Genomic DNA, 17,347 nt, shown 5'->3' with positions numbered 1-17,347 from the left:
CTTTAGCACTGACGATCATCATGCTGTTGTTGCTAGAGACTTGTTTTTGATCCAACTATGATCAATTAGATCTTGGGAAGCCATCTTCTATCGCCTCCCTGACCCCGAGCTGGAAGAGGGGTGACGATGCAGGATACCCAGGTAGGCATGCCCTCGACCTAGTGGCTTGGGACGTAACTTGCATTCAAAGACTCAATAGTTCACGAGATTCTATAATTCACACCAAGTATCATATTTTGCTATATTCTTCATCGATGTGAGAGTCGAGATATCCATTGTTAAGAGTCAATTTTATTTTTCATGATGAAAGGAATCGCGAATGGGATGGCGACAGCACGTGCACTCCATTTTCATTTTTGATTTCTTAGCATAATTCACGTTGGGGGTTCATTATTCAGTCACGAGTGAGACGACGTCGATCGTTTCACCCACTTGAGGGGCTGGACGAAGCGACTGTGGCACCCGTTGAAGGTTAGAAGGGGCTTGAGGCACGGGGGCACCCTCGCCCCCTCAGTGTTTCGTTAATGCATTTTGCAGGTCATTCGTCGAGTGGGTTTTGACAATGATCCTTCTATAGGTTCACTAAAGAAACCTTGTTACGACTTCTCCTTCCTTTAAATTATAAGGTTCAGTGGACTTTTCGTAATGTCGCAGGAAGTGAACTGTCCACATCATCACAATCTGAACACTTTACTGGACCATTCAATAGGTAGGAGCAATGGGCGGTGTGTACAAAGGGTAGGGACATAGTCAATGCGAGTTGATGACTCACGCTTAATAGGAATTCCTTATTGAAGATCAACAATTACAATGATCTATCCCCATCATGATGAAATTTCAAAGACTACCCGAGCTTGTTAGACAAGACTATAGACTCATTGAATACATCACTGTAGCACGCGTGCAGCTTAGAACATCTAAGGGCATCACGGACCTATTATTGCCTCAAACTTCCTTAGCCTAAGCGCATAGCCCCTCTAGAAAGCTAGCCATAAAGGATCACCTCCACGTAGCTAGTTAGCAGGTTGAGGTCTCGTTCATTAATGGAATTAACTAGATAAATTGCTCCACTAACTAAGAACGACCACACACTACCACCCATAGAATCAAGAAAGAACTTTCAGTCTATCAATCCTTATCATGTTTAGACCTAGTAAGTTTTCCCATATTGAGTCAAATTAAGCTACAGGCTCCACTCTTGGTGGTGCCCTTTCATCAATTCCTTTAAGTTTTAGCCTTGCAACCATACTCCTAATGGAACCCAAAGACTTTGATTTCTCATAAGGTGCCGGTAAAGTCCTAAAAGTAACATTCGTCAATCCTTGGTCGACATCATTTATGGTTGAGACTAAGACGATATCTGATCATCTTCTAGCCCCTAACTTTCATTCTTGATTAATGAAAACATCATTGGCAAATGCTTTCGCAGTTGTTCATCTTTCATAAATCTAAAATTTTACCTCTAACTATGAAATACGAATGTCCCCAATTGTCCTTATTAATCATTACTCCAGTCCTGAAGGCTAACACAATAGGATCGAAATCTTATAATGTTATCCCATACTAATGTATACAAGCATAGGCCTACTTTGAGCACTCTAATTTCTTCAAAGTAATAGTGCTAAAGGAATGACCTGACCAATTAAGGCTAAGAATGCATCATCCACAGTAGGGATGAGTAAATCGATGCTCACCGTGAGACAGACTGGACGACCCAACCCTAGTTCCAACTATGAGCTTTTTAACTGCAACAAATTAAATATATGCTATTGGAGCTAGAATTACCGTACCTGCTGGCACCGAACTTGCATTCCAATAGATCCTCATTAAGGGACTTAGATTGTATTCATTCCAATTACCAGACTCATAGGGCTCGATATTGTTATTTATTGTCACTACCTCCCCGTGTCAGGATTAGGTAATTTACGCACCTGCTGCCTTCCTTGAATGTGGTAGCCGTTTCTCATGCTTCATTTTTGAAATCAAAACTAGTTTTTCGTCACCCATCACCACCATAGTAGGCCATTATCCTACCATCGAAAGTAGATAGGATAAAAATTTGAATGATGCATGCTAACATAAAGGCCGTGCAATTTGTTGAGTTATCATGAATCATTAGAGCAACGGGCATAGCCTACATTGGCCTTTTATCTAATAAATGCATCCCTTTCAAAAGTCAGGGTTTGTTGCACGTATTAGCTCTAGAATTACTACAGTTATCCTAGTAGTAGATACCATCAAATAAACTATAACTAATTTAATGAGCCATTCGTAGCTTCACAGTCTGAATTAGTTCATACTTACACATGCATGGTTTAATATTTTAAACAAGTATATGACTACTGGCAGGATCAACCAGGTAGCATTCCTTCGGGACATTGGCATCGGATAGGCCTTGACACATTGAATGAGTAGATGAGAAAGCCAACACGGAGTGTAAGCATTGTATGTGCTGAGCATATGAAATGCATAGCATTAAATGAATGGAGGTTGAGAGCCCGCACCTATAGAATGTTTCACATCTAAGAGCATGATTGAACATTGGTGCACCAATATAACCATGAAGGTTTCGATGGTGTAGACACCCAATTTGGTCCAGGCCTGGATCAATTGGGCCTGATCCAAATGGGTAAGTCTGTATTTTTTTTTCTTTTTCTCTTCATTTTATTTTTATTTTTTTATTTTTATTTTTATTATTTTATACATGTATATATATATATTTCTTTTCTTTTATTATTATTATTTTTTTATCTTAGATTTATGTATTTATTAATATGTATATATATTTATTTTTTCTTTCTTTTTCTTTTTTTTTCCTGTTAATATTTATGTAATTATCTGTTATTTAATTTTAATTTATCTGTTAATTTTTTTGATTTATCTGATTTATTTTCGTTTGATTTTTTCTTTTATTTTTTTTATTTATTTGGCTGAAAATTGGATTGGGATTCAATCAGAAGAGTCCATGTTGGATTCAATGATTGAATCCCGATCCAAAGAGAAATTGAGATTGATAAAAAACTCATGATCAATCCCTATAAAAGGGACCCTCTGGAACAGAACAAAGGGCACCGAAAACCAATGAGCAAAAAGCTATTGATTTGAGAGAAAAGAGGAGTATAGAAGAGTATAGAAGGCTAAGAAAAGGTTTAGAAGTGTTCTGGGAGTTAGTAGAAATTTTTTGAAGATTTTTGATGATTTTTTTCTAAGAATTTCTGGAAAATTCCATATTTCGGTTGAATTTTGTAACGAAAGTTGCATTTTTCGATGAAAATTCTAGCCAACTTTGAAGTTTTCGACGAGCTACCCAGTTTTCGGTGAAGGATCCCAGAAATTGACCAACTTTTCGATGAACTTTCGACGAAAAACCCAGATTTCGATGAATTTTTCCAGAATCCGGTGAACATTCAACCGAAGTTCTTCGGCCGTTTAAAGAGAAATGAGAGGAAAAAGGAAGAAGAGAGAGATAGGGGAGGAGCTTTCTGTTAAAAAATAGAGGGAAGAGCCTTATATACCCTCCCAAAATGACGTCGTTTTTACCTTAAGTGACCCAGAAGATCCGTGCATTTTGCCGAGATCCGACTCGACCCGAACGTCGACCCGCTTCTTGACTCGCGCGTGTCTCCCCCCTCCGAGCCGATAGCCGAGCCGAGCCAAGGTCTTAAGCCACTTCTTCAAGTCGTTTTCTCTTCCTTGAGCCAAGCTTAGCCGAGCCGTACTACGAGCCGCTTCACGTTTTTTTTTTTTGAATTTTTTTATTTTATTTCTTATTTATTATTTTATTTATTTATTATTTATTAGATTAGGTTTATTTAGTATTCTTTTTACCTTTATTTTATATTTTTTATTTTCACTTTTATTTTATTTTATTATTTTATTTTCTTTAAATAAAAATAAAAAAAATATTTTTGGGGAAAAGTTGAAAGTATCAATTTTCCTTGAAAATCAAAGTTTCAAAAAATATTTTTGGGAAAAAGTTGAAAGTATCAATTTTCTTTGAAAATCAAAGTTTCCAAAAATATTTTTAGGGAAAAATTGAAAGTATCAATTTTCCCTAAAAATAAAATTTCAAAAAAAGGTTTTTGAGGAAAAGTTGAAAGTATCAATTTTCCTTGAAAATCAAAGTTTCCAAAAATATTTTTGAAGAAAAGTTGAAAGTATGAATTTTCCTTGAAAATCAAAATTTCCAAAAGATATATTTTTGGGGAAAAGTTGAAAGTTTCCTTAAAAATAAAATTTCAAAAAAAGGTTTTTTTGAGGAAAAGTTGAAAGTATCAATTTTCCTTGAAAATCAAAATTTCAAAAAAAAAAAATTTTTGGGGAAAAGTTGAAAGTATCAATTTTCCTCTAAATTAAAGTTTCAAAAGAATATTTTTAGGGAAAAGTTGAAACTATCAACTTTCTCTGCACAAGAACAATCATTCTTTTCTTCTTTTTGATTTTGATTTTGATTTTAATTTTTCTTTAAATAATCTGACGATGGAGCCTCTGCAAGTGAAACAGCAGTTTTCTTGCATACTCTTGAGGTGAGAGAATTTTTTCAATTTTTTGCTAAAAGTATTAGAGTTAATTGAGAATAATTTTTAATAATTAATTACTTGGTAAAATTTTAAGGCTCATTGGATAACACAAATTTAAGCTGGTACCATCTTTTGATGGATGTTGTGAGGGTGTTATAACCTTTCTCACACATAACCGAACTCTCGAACCCTGTTCTGGTTAGTAGACCTAAACCTATTCTTTTAGGGACCCTTAAACTTAGGTATTCCCTAAAAGGACAGATTTTTTAGGTGGCCAATCGCACCTAGATAAAAAAGATTAGTGGCGACTCCCTAAAAGTCAATGTCTAGCGATAGATCCTCGGATCTAGACGTTATGACAGCTTGGCGACTCCGCTGGGGACTTTGAGAGTCAGGCCAGCAAATAATTTGTGTTATCCAAAAGCCTAATAAAATTGAACCTGTTTGTATATATGTGTTATTCATGTTTATCTACCTTGTTAATTATGTCATTCATATGCATGTGCATAACATGAGCTCTACACCCGAGCTTCGTCCCTCTAGGAGGGAGTAAAGTACCTATTGCTTTCGTGAGGTCTAATACCTCCGCAGTGGCTAGCAAAATACTCCCGCTCAAATTGAACCTTTTTCGCTTGTAGCCTATAATGGGTGAGGATTAGGGTGCCTTACTAGTCTGTGATGAACAAGGATGTAAAGAACAATTTGAAGACCTTTAGACTTTGACCCTAAAACCGCATATAGTGAACCTTAAGAGCGCCTAACCTATAGATAGAGCCATCACTCTTCCCTTTTAGAATTGACCAAAAGTATAGGATTTATCCCTTTTACTTTGTGTGATGTTTAAATTTACTTAGTTATTTGTACTTTTTCTGGGTATACTAACCTTTTTCTTATTCTTTTGGTTCATACGCATATCATAAAGTTGCATAAAGAACATTTGATTGAAAAATGGTTTTCAACAATTTTTTTTCATGGACACCAATAAACGCTTAGTTTGTTCTTCATCAGTATTATCACCCTGTGGGACACCCAATGAAGTAAGGGCCCAGTCAGAAAATACTCAACTGAAGATGGGAGATTGCTTGCCAATTGGGTATGATTCTACTCTGTCTCAAGAAACATCTATCCTTTTCAAGAAGAACAATTTAGAGGATCTGGTTGATATTTAGAAGAAGATGAGTTCGTCAAGACGAGCAGTTTTGTCAGAAACATGGGCATATAGCACACCTTTTAGCAGTGGTTGTCGATGATCAACTAATCAGAGCTGCAGCACAATTCTAGGATCCTACATACAAGTGTTTCATCTTTAATGAAGCTGATATGACTCTCACCATCAAAGAATACTTGATTTTGTTGGGTCTACACCTCAAGACTCCAGACAAGATATATGTAAAAAAACATAAGTTAGGATTTCGTAAAAGTCTAGCTCAACTCATGGGGATAGGTAAGAAAGTTGTGGATTCTCATACAAAGAAGAAACAAGAACAGGTCTGCCTACCTTGAAAGTTCTTTCATGAGTTTCTGATACAGCATGCTAATGAAGAACGGGGGTTAGACATATTTGCCTAGGCTATATACGGACTAGTGATCTTTCCAAAGGTTTTGGGGTATATTAAAATAGCGGTGGTTGATTTCTTCGAGAGTGTGATCAATGGTTGTAATTCTTCAACGGTAATATTAGCAGAGACTGTCAGATCTTTGAGTTATTGTCGTCAGAATGGAAGGCGCTTCATAGGATGCATACAGTTGTTGTACTTGTGGATGAAAAGCCATTTTGAACAAGAAAATGGTGTTTTCTCGAAGCTTTATATCTATAATCATTTTTTGATCAAAGAATTCTATGAAAGTGGGTGGTCAAAATGAAAGTCTAAACAAGAATGGATAACTTTCTTACAAAAGTTGGAAAGTGCCAGGGTGAGATGGTTGGCCCCATGGATGAATCGTGAGCCTATGTTGTATCAATGTAGGGATAGTACAGTGGTTCCACTTCTGGGTTTATGGGGAGTGACAAATTATGCACTACTTTTAGTGAGAAGGCAATTTGGGGGAGAACAGTTTATTCCTATGACTTATGGGCTTCATCAGTTAGATTTCTCTTACAGTGAGCCTAAAGCATTTCAAAAGATGAATGAGATGATTAAAGCATGAAAAAATCCCCAAAGAGTGAGTCCTGGACCGTTCACTGAAAAAGTCACCCCAGGGTACTTGGTTTGGAGAACAAAGAGAAGACAAGAAATGGTATTCACTTATAAAATCTCTCAACCACCAACAAAAGAAAAATTTGAAGAGACACCATCAGAGTTAGATTTGGCAACAAAAGAAATTGAATCTGAAATGAGCAAGTTAAAGCAAGAGATTCAGAAGCTTCAAGAAGAAAATGCCCAGTGGAAAGGTAAAGCTGAAAGTTATGAAGTTAAAGTTCACAAGATTGCTAGAGAACGAGATACAGCTACTGAAGATCTAGCAAGGTTACACTAGGAGCATAAGAGGCTATGTGTGAGAGAAAGAGCCAAAGAGATAACCATTATCGAGCTGACTGAGGAAAATACAAGATTAAAACAAGAATATACCGAATTGGAAGAAGAAAGTACCAAAGCACAGGCAAAAATTAACATGCTAAACAGTTATTTGAGCAGGCTAAGTCAAAAATTGGATGAACAAGGATACCACATCGCTGTAGTGGTTAGAGAACATAGAGAATTATCATACCAAGTCTAGTGTGGTAAAGAGAGAATTTAGGAAGGCAGAAATACATTGAGCACTTAACAACCCAAATCCATAAAGAGGTATGCAAGGTAAGAGAAATGGTGGAAGAGGCAGAGGCATTAAGACAAGTGGTGGCCCCAGTAGGAGAATATGGACAGCGTCTCTTGAACTTCATAGAATAAGCCAAGGCCCAATATGAACAGATCAAAAAATTTTATGGCTATAATTCTAGGATGATAAATTCAATGTAGATCAAAGTTTTTTTGGAATAAATGAAATTTTTTAGTTGAATACCATTTCTAAGGTAAATGTTCTTTGCATATATGCATTTTTCATTCATTGCATTTTCATTCATTACACTTAACAAAGTAACCATATGATAATTATGCAAATTTACTAATTCTAAGATATGGTACTCAAGGTTCCAAGATAGCTCCATCTAGCGAGAACCCTACCCATCGATACAACACAAGATGCAGAGCAAGACAAATGGAGCAGAAAAATTCCCATAGATTTGAAAAGATAGAAAAAGCATAGGAGAAGATTGAAAGTGAGCTAAGCAAAATTCTAGAGGCTCTTAATAACATGAATAAAGGAAAAGGAGTTGAAGAAAATACAAGCCAGCAAGTTCCCCCATTACAAGAAGTGGCTGACCCTTTATATCCTTCAGGCTTTGGCCCACCTCAAGCCCAATCTGCTCAAGAGGTCCCGCTACAACACTTTGCATATCCAACATATCCTAGAATGCCATCAGCTTCTAACCCAAGACAGTATAATAGTTATGTAAATCCTGTCTTCACTGAAAAGGCAGCAGAACCAATTCCTAATCTAGATGATTTAAAAGAGAAAGAGAAAAAAAAGATAAGAGTGGAAGTTCAGGAAAGCTCCAAGATCAATATGTTAGAGCAAAGACTATGAGCTGTGGAAGGATTTAGCTTTTATGGGTCAGTTGATGCTACTGGGCTCTGTCTAGTCCCTGATGTGGTTATTCCTTATAAGTTCAAAGTACCAAAACTTAAAAAATATAACGGTACAAAGTGCCTCAAAACCCATATTACTATGTATTGCAGGAAGATGGCAGCTCATGCTCATGATGAAAAACTCTTGATGCATGTTTTTCAGGATAATCTTACTGGTTCTGCGACCAAATAGTATGTTCAGCTGGACAGAACTCGCATTCGCTCTTGGAGCGATATGGCACATGACTTCATCGGTCAATATCGACATATCATCGATTTAGCCCCTGATCGTTTGTCTTTACAGAATCTGGAGAAAAAGGCAAATGAGTCTTTTAAAGAGTATGTCCAGAGGTGGAGGGATGTTGCTTCTCAGGTACAACCTTCTCTGACCGAGAAAAAAACTACAGTGCTGTTTGTTAGCACTTTAAAACCTCCTTATTATGAAAAGATGATAAAAAATGTAACGAAAAATTTTACTGATATAGTAATCTCGAGAGAAATCATTGAGAGTGCCATCAAGAATGGCAAGCTAAAAGGAAATAAAGCATCTAGCAAAAGAGTCCCAAAGAAAAAAAAACTGATGCTCAAGCTGTGAGCTTTGATAGACAAGAACTTAGAGGTTATTCATCCTACCTACCACCAGAATATCTGTCATATCATCCCGTTGTAAATAACACTTCCTTTCACCCATACCAACGACCCCTAAACATATCAAACCCCTCATAGACCCCAAAATACCATGTACAGTTCTAACATTCAACCTACCCCAAGACCCCAAAATCACTCAACTAACCCCATTGGTGGCTTGCGGGAGCAACAAACCACTTGTGAGAAACCTGTTTTTCACCCAATTCCAATGACTTATACGAAATTATATAAGGAGCTCTACAACAGTCATTTGATTGCTCCAAGTAAATTGGACCTCAAGCCACCTTACCCTAAGTGGTATGATCCTACCGCCTACTGTGACTACCATTATGGGATTGTTGGTCACTCTACCGAAAATTGCATTACCCTAAAGCACAAAGTGCAACAGTTGATCAAGGATGGGATGATTTGCTTTGATACTGGAGGGATGACTGTGCCGAATGTTAGTGGCAATCCTTTACCGAATCATAATGTGAATGCTATAGGTGAAGAACATGAGCGCCATGAGAAGAAAAAAGTGGCAGATATTAAGATACCTCTCAACCAACTATTCGATGTTTTAAGAAAAATAGACATGATACAACTGGTAAGTCCACACAGCTATTATGGAGTATATATAGTTGGTACTAGTTGTAAGTATCATAATGGGGCAATGGGCCATTCCATTGAGACTTGTGAGCAGTTTCACCAGGAGGTACAAAAACTCTTGGATTTATATAAGATGAAGGTCTATGAAGAAAAAGAAGACTTGAAGAATGTTGAGGTGCACATGACTGATAGGCCTGTAAAGCTGTTTCCAAAACTAGTGACAATTTAGTGTGGGAACAAACCAAAGTCAATCATAGACAAACTCCTCCCCTGGCTGATAACTTTTAAAGTCCCGACTCTTTTTTTATACAAAGATGATAAAGTTGTACCCTGGAGATATGGCTGTGACACTGTAGTTCAGGGATAGAAAGAAGAGGTCTCCAAAGCCGATGCTTCCAATATTACTGGTATAAGAGGCATTACTCGAAGTGGAAGATGTTACACTCCAAAAATGCTAGAGAAAGTTAGAAGAGAGAAGGCTAAAGAAAGAGAGAGATGAAATAATCCTAAAACAGAACCTGAAAAAGATCAATCGAAGCCAGAATCAGAAAGAGAGGTTTGTGAATTCCTGAAGCTGGCAAAACATAGTGAGTATTCAGTTATGGAACAGTTGAATAAAATGCCAGCTCAAATCTCATTATTATCACTGTTTCTGAACTTAGAGCCACACCGAAATGCCTTGTTGAAAGTGTTGAATCAGGCATACGTGGCATATAACATATCTGTTGAATATGTGAACCATCTGGCTAGAAATCTAGTCATGCCAAATCATATTTCATTCAGTGATGATGAGATTCCTTTGGAAGGAAAAGGAAATGCCAAGGCTCTGTATATCACAGTCAAGTGCAAGAGCCATATTATAGCTAAGGTCTTTATCGATAATGGTTCTGCTATCAATGTCATGCCTATGTCAACTTTGGCAAGGCTACCCATTGATTACTCTCACACGAAAGATAGTCAGATGATTGTGAGAGCCTTTAATGGGATCAAAAGAGAAGTCCTGAGGGATATTGAGATGCCCTTACAAATTGGGCCATACACCTTTAATGTAAAATTTCAAGTGATGGATATTTCTCCATCTTACAGCTGTCTGTTAGGAAGGCCATGGATTCACATGACAGGAGCTGTGCCCTCTACTTTGCATCAGAAGATCAAGTTCAATGTGAAAGGTTAATTAGTAGTGATAGTTGGGGAAAAAGATATGCTAGTAACCCAACCATTGAACACTCCATATGTAGAGGCTATCGAATAAGCATTGGAATGCTCCTATCAATCTTTTGAATTGGTCAATTCTGTAGGAGAAGGATTTCAAAATCAACTTTTTTTAAAGATAGTGGTAAGCCAAGTCATCAATAAGGGCTGGTATCCAGGACTTGGGCTAGGCAAAAATTTATAGAGAATTAAAGAACCTCCGACAATAATAGACAATAGTGATAGGGTAGGCCTAGACTATGAGATGGCAGAGTGGGAAGTCAAAAGAAGGCCATCAAGAAAGACAGCAAGACTGATGTTTATCCCACACATGTATGAAACCTTCAGGCTTGGAGGATTCATGTACCCAGATACAAGAAAAAGTGTGGAAAATGATTTTGCCCAGTTAACCATTAATGTTGTTGAATATGAAGTGGGGATTAATCAAGAGGAGTGGGTTCGCCTTTGTCCACCAGATTTTGAGCTCAATAATTGGAGTGCCATCGAGATGCTTTTGACTTTTGATTTTGATGAATGTAATTGTAACATCTCAATAGCTATTGCCCAAGGCATTGGGGTGATCTTTTTATTTGGGCCATTCATCATTTATTATTTTTAATAAAAATTAGGAAGGATGTATTTTCATTCATTTCTTCTTGTGTCTTCATTATTTCCATCTTTCCAAGCACATTTTGCCAACATATCCCATTTCATTCAATTACAGGTCTTTAAATGAACATGAAGACAATCATGATAACAATCAAGAGGTTAGCTTTGAGAATTCAATTAACATTGATGAACTTGACAATGAAGAAAATTCTAAAGAATACGTTATGCCTCCGGACCTAATGAGGATGATTGAACAAGAAAATAAACTGATTGAACAAGAAAATAAGCCAATTGAGCCTCATCAAGAGGTAGTGGACTTAGTGAATCTGAGAGATGAAGAGAATAAGAAAGAGGTCAGAATGGGCACTTCACTTTCATTAGGAGATGGCAACGATTGGCAGACCTTCTTCGAGAATTTGTAGATATATTTGCTTGGTCTTACTAGGATATGCCAGGGTTAAGCACAGAGATAGTGGAGCATAGATTGCCCCTAAAGCCAGACTGTAAGCTAGTTCAAGCAACAAAAAATGATAAAAGGGTCATCCGAAGGTTGGCTATAAACTTTTTCCTGGATGGGGATGTCTCGTACAAAAAAAGTAGGGATTAAGTATTATTGAGATGCGTAAATAAGACTGAAGCGAAAAAAATCATTGAAGAGGTGCATGATGGAATATGTGAGGCATATACTAATGGACATATGATGGCAAGACAGATCATGAGAGCAGGATATTACTAGTTGATGATGAAGAATGATTGCATTGATTATGCTCGTAAATGTCATAAATGCCAGATATATGCTGATAAGATCCATGCTTCGTCATCTGCTTTACATGTTATGGCACCACTATGGCCATTCTCAATGTGAGGCATGGATGTCATTGGTCCAATCACCCCGAAAGCTTCTAACGGGCACAGATTCATTTTTGTAATGATAGATTACTTCATAAAATGAGTAGAGGCAGCATCATATGCAAGTGTGACACGCTCTGTGGTTTGTAAGTTCATAAAAAAAGAGATCATCTGTAGATATGGACTTTCGAAGAAAATTATTTCAGATAATACCAAGAATCTAAATAGTAAGATGATGCAAGAAGTATGTACTCAATATAAGATCAAGCATCATAACTCGACACCATACCGTCCGAAGATGAATGGGGCAGTTGAGGCAGCCAATAAGAACATAAAGAGGATTTTGGAGAAAATGACTGAGACTTACAAAAATTGGTATGAGAAGTTGCCATTTGCATTACATGCATATCGAACGTCAGTTCACACCTTTACTGGGGCAACCCCATTTTCTTTGGTTTATGGATGGAAGCTGTACTACCAGTGAAAGTAGAGATCTCCTTTTTGAGAGTTTTAAAAGAAGTTAAGTTAGAAGAAGTCGAATGGATTCGAGAACGTTATGAGCAATTAAATTTCATAGAAGAAAAGAGATTGACTGCACTGTGCCATGGTCAGTTGTATCAAAGAAGAATGATGAGGGCTTATGATAAGAAAATTCAGCCTTGTTACTTTCGAGAAGGAGAGTTGGTCTTGAAAAGAATTCTCTCAATCCAACACGATAGTAAAAGAAAATGGACTCCGAATTAGGAAGGACCATATGTGGTGAGACGGGCTTTTTCGGGTAGAGCACTGATACTGATTGAGATGGATGGAAATGATTTATCCCATCCTATAAATTCTGATGCTGTGAAGAAATACTATGCTTAAAAAAATAAAAAAATAAAAAATATAAAAAATAAAAAAAATGATGAAAGAAATGAAAAAATGAAAAAATGAAAAAATGAAAAAATGAAAAAATGAAAAAATGAAAAAATGAAAAAATGAAAAAATGAAAAAAGAAAAAGTGAAAAAGGAAGACTCAAAGCGAAAACCCTAAAAGGGCGGTTTGAGTCATAGGGGGTTTGTCTAAGTTAAAAACCTGAAAAGGCAGCTTAGACGAGGAGAATACAGCATTGAATTTAAAAGTCCGCTGATATGGAGGCTAGCAAATTTGAAAGAGTTTCAAGTTGTTAAATACATCAGAGGGTTGAGTTTTCAAAAAAAACTTTGAGATGTGTTACCATGATTATCTGATTGTTCATTTTGGGCTTTGTCCCCACACCTATCCTTGTAATTCTTTCTTGGCCAAAGTTTGCCAATATTTTGCTAATAAGAGACATTCTATTTCATTCTTTGTGTCTTTTTCTTATGACTGTTTCTCAACATTCAGATTCTTTTCTTCTTAATACCCCACCATTGAAGAAATGTGCAAATGCATTCTTACTTTTTGAGTTTGAAATAATGATAGATGAATGAATAACAACATGAAAGATTTTTACATTACATTGAATAAGTCAAAAGTAAAAAAGGTAGAATCAAGATGTTCAGCTCCTGATTAGGACATTGAATCTGGGAAGAGATTTTTTACATAAAGAATGTGAGTGGAAGAGACAATTAAGAGCTACATTGCTTCGATCTTAGAAGAGTAGTGTAATTAGATCTCTGAAGAATCAAAAGGCTTGATGCCCAAAAAAAAGCTTGAGAAACTTGAGTACCATACATTGAATAGGAATTAATTGGCCAACATTTGCATAGCATGCATTGAAATTCATATGCATTGCATAGCATACATTACTTTCAGGAAAGTATAGTGTATAAATTCAAGAAGTAGGTTGTTTTAACATCCCACATAGAGAAGACATATATGAAGATATTTTACAAATTTGAGAAGAAACTTGTCAGGTAAGTTCCTAATCCTTGAAATAGGATGTTCTTTTAGTATCAGGGTTGATTTATAAGACCTTTGGGCATAATCCCCTGAAATTCTTTCAAACACAACTTTCAACTCCTTTGGACATGATTGTCAAAGAGCAATTTACTTTTTCAAAGTCGTGGTGCCTCTGTTTAGAGGAGCAATTTACTTTTCAAAGTCGTGGTGCCTCTGTTTAGAAGAGAAATTTAATTTTCAAAGTCGTGGTGCCTCTGTTTAGAAGAGAAATTTAATTTTCAAAGTCGTGGTGCCTCTGTTTAGAGGAGCAATTTACTTTTCAAAGTCGTGGTGCCTCTGTTTAGAGGAGCAATTTGTGCCTCTGTTTAAAGGAGCAATTTATTTTTCCAAAGTCATTGAGCCTCTGTTTAGAGGAGCAATTTATTTTTCCAAAGTCGTTGAGCCTCTGATTAGAGGAGCCATTTTTGTTTCTCAAAGTTGTTGAGCCTCTGTTTAGAGGAGCTTTGATCAAAAACAAAAAAAGAACAAAAAAAAAAAGTAAGAAGGTCGAGTTGAGATTTGATTGGGTGTTTATGTCTTTGCGTAATTTTTGTTTTATAGAAAATATGCAAAGAGAGGCAGCTGTAGACACCCAATTTGGTCCAGGCCCAGATCAATTGGGCCTGATCCAAATGGGTAAGTCTGTATTTTTTTTTCTCTTCATTTTATTTTTATTTTTTTAATTTTTTTTTTTTTGTATTTTACATTTTTATTTTATTTTTATTTTTATTATTATTTTATATATGTATATATATATATTTCTTTTCTTTTATTATTATTATTTTTTATCTTAGATTTATGTATTTATTAATATGTATATATCTTTATTGTTATTTTTTTTTCTTCTTCTTTTTTTTTCCTGTTAATATTTATGTAATTATCTGTTATTTAATTTTAATTTATCTGTTAATTTTTTTGATTTATCTGATTTATTTTCGTTTGATTTTTTCTTTTATTTTTTTTTATTTATCTGGCTGGAAATTGGATTGAGATTCAATCAGAAGAGTCCATGTTGGATTCAATGATTGAATCCCAATCCAAAGAGAAATTGGGATTGATAAAAAACTCCTGATCAATCCCTATAAAAGGGACCCTCTGGAACAGAACAATGGGCACAGAAAACCAGTGAGCAAAAAGCTACTGATTTGAGAGAAAAGAGGCGTATAGAAGAGTATAGAAGGCTAAGAAAAGGTTTAGAAGTGTTTTGGGAGTTAGCAGAAATTTTTTGAAGATTTTTGGTGATTTTTTTCTAGGAATTTCTAGAAAATTCCAGATTTCGGTTGAATTTTCCAACAAAAGTTGCATTTTTCGATGAAAATTCCAACCAACTTTGAAGTTTTTGGTGAGCTACCCAGTTTTTGGTGAAGGATCCCAGAAACCGACCAACTTTTCGGTGAACTTACGACGAAAAACCCAGATTTCGGTGAATTTTTCTAGAATCTGGTGAACATTCAATTGGAGTTTTTTGGTCGTCTAGAGAGAAGCGAGAGGAAAAAAGAAGAAGAGAGAGAGAGAGGGGAAGAGCTTTCTGCTGAAAAACAGAGGGAAGAGCCTTATATACCCTCCCAAAACGACGTCATTTTTGCCTTAAGTGACCCAGAGGATCTGCGCGTTTTGCCAAGATCCGACCCGACCCGAGCGTCGACCTGCTTCCTAACCCGCGCGTGTCTCCCCCTTCCAAGCCGATAGCCGAGCCAAGCCAAGGTCCTAAGCCGCTTCTCCAAGCCGTTTTCTCTTCCTTGAGTCGAGCCGTACTCCGAGCCGCTCCAGATTTTTTTTTTTGAATTTTTTTTATTTTTTTTATTATTTGTTTTTTATTTTTTTATTTATTAGATTAGGTTTATTTAGTATTCTTTTTACCTTTATTTTATTTTTTTATTTTTGTTTTACTTTTCTTTATTTTATTTTTTTATTTTCACTTTTATTTTGTTTTATTATTTTATTTTCTTTAAATAAAAATAAAAAAAATATTTTTGGGGAAAAGTTGAAAGTATCAATTTTTCTTAAAAATAAAATTTCAAAAAAAAAGGTTTTTGAGGAAAAGTTGAAAGTATCAATTTTCATTGAAAATCAAAGTCCAAAAAATATTTTTGGGGAAAAGTTGAAAGTATCATTTTTCCTTAAAAATAAAATTTAAAAAAAAAAGGGTTTTTGAGGAAAAGTTGAAAGGATCAATTTTCCTTGAAAATCAAAGTTTCCAAAAATATTTTTGAAGAAAAGTTGAAGTATCAATTTTCCTTGAAAATCAAAATTTCCAAAAAAAATATTTTTGGGGAAAAGTTGAAAGTATCAATTTTCCTTAAAAATAAAATTTCAAAAAAAGGTTTTTTTGAGGAAAAGTTGAAAGTATCAATTTTCCTCTAAATTAAAGTTTCAAAAGAATATTTTTAGGGAAAAGTTAAAAGTATCAATTTTCCCTGCACAAGAACAATCATTCTTTTCTTCCTTTTTATTTTGATTTTGATTTTGATTTTTCTTTAAATAATTCGACAATGGAGCCTCTGCAAGTGAAACAGTGGTTTTCTTGCATACTCTTGAGGTGAGGGAATTTTCTCAATTTTTTGTTAAAAGTATTAGAGTTAATTGAGAATCATTTTCAATAATTAATTACTTGGTAAAATTTTAAGGCTCATTGGATAACACAAATTTAAGCTGATACAATCTTTTGATGGACGTTATGAGGGTGCTATGACCTTTTTCACACGTAACCGAACTCCCGAACCCTGTTCTGGTTAGTAGACCTGAACCTATTCTTTTAGGGACCCTTAAACTTAGGTATTCCCTAAAAGGATAGATTCTTTAGGTGGCCAATCACACCTAGATAAAAAAGATTGGTGGCGACTCCCTAAAAGTCAATGTCTAGTGATAGATCCCCGGATCTAGACGTTATGACAAATGGCACACTTGGGACACGAGGCACGATTAAGGTTCGACCCATAGCCTCTAAAGACACGAGATGGACGAGGGATGGCACGACATCCAGTTTCCATCGATTTATGTATGTAGCACAGGATCCCGATTACGACCCTAGGGTACGACGATCGCATGAAAGAAGATTGAAGAAGATGATGGGTCAATAGTTCAACGCATCGAGCATAGAGCTTGTCAACATGCATAAACATAGCATGTCGACATGTATAACCATAGCACCATTCATATGTCTATTGCGTTCAAGTGGCGGCATCCACGTACATCGATCTATAACCCACCCGATTGATTACTTTATGAGTGAGTAGAGGAAATGATGTACAAGGCTACGTGACATCCACTTGGCATAAGAAAAACACAAGGGCCATGAGACTGCCTTGCCATCCGATAGGCAACAATGGCATGACACCACCAATGCTTGGTCTAGCTGGGACTGCACATGCAAG

The 17,347-nt window shown here is 36.0% G+C and overlaps 1 non-coding gene and 1 pseudogene across 1 annotated transcript; both read right to left on the bottom strand.

Annotated features, from left to right (window-relative positions):
* Nucleotides 1-131: 131 nt before the first annotated feature.
* Nucleotides 132-287, bottom strand: LOC149514517 (5.8S ribosomal RNA). The gene has a single exon (XR_016328435.1). It is a non-coding gene; the product is annotated as a 5.8S ribosomal RNA (ribosomal RNA).
* A 273-nt stretch (nt 288-560) lies between these two features.
* Nucleotides 561-2,362, bottom strand: LOC149514516 (18S ribosomal RNA; annotated as a pseudogene).
* Between the last annotated feature and the right edge of the window lie 14,985 nt (nt 2,363-17,347).

The sequence above is a fragment of the Durio zibethinus genome, chromosome 15 (assembly GCF_047325235.1).
Source record: "Durio zibethinus cultivar Kanyao isolate XHJ-2024 chromosome 15, ASM4732523v1, whole genome shotgun sequence".
NCBI lineage: Eukaryota > Viridiplantae > Streptophyta > Magnoliopsida > Malvales > Malvaceae > Durio > Durio zibethinus.
Note: the sequence above shows the minus strand (reverse complement) of the source record. Positions and strands in the feature narration are given on the sequence as shown.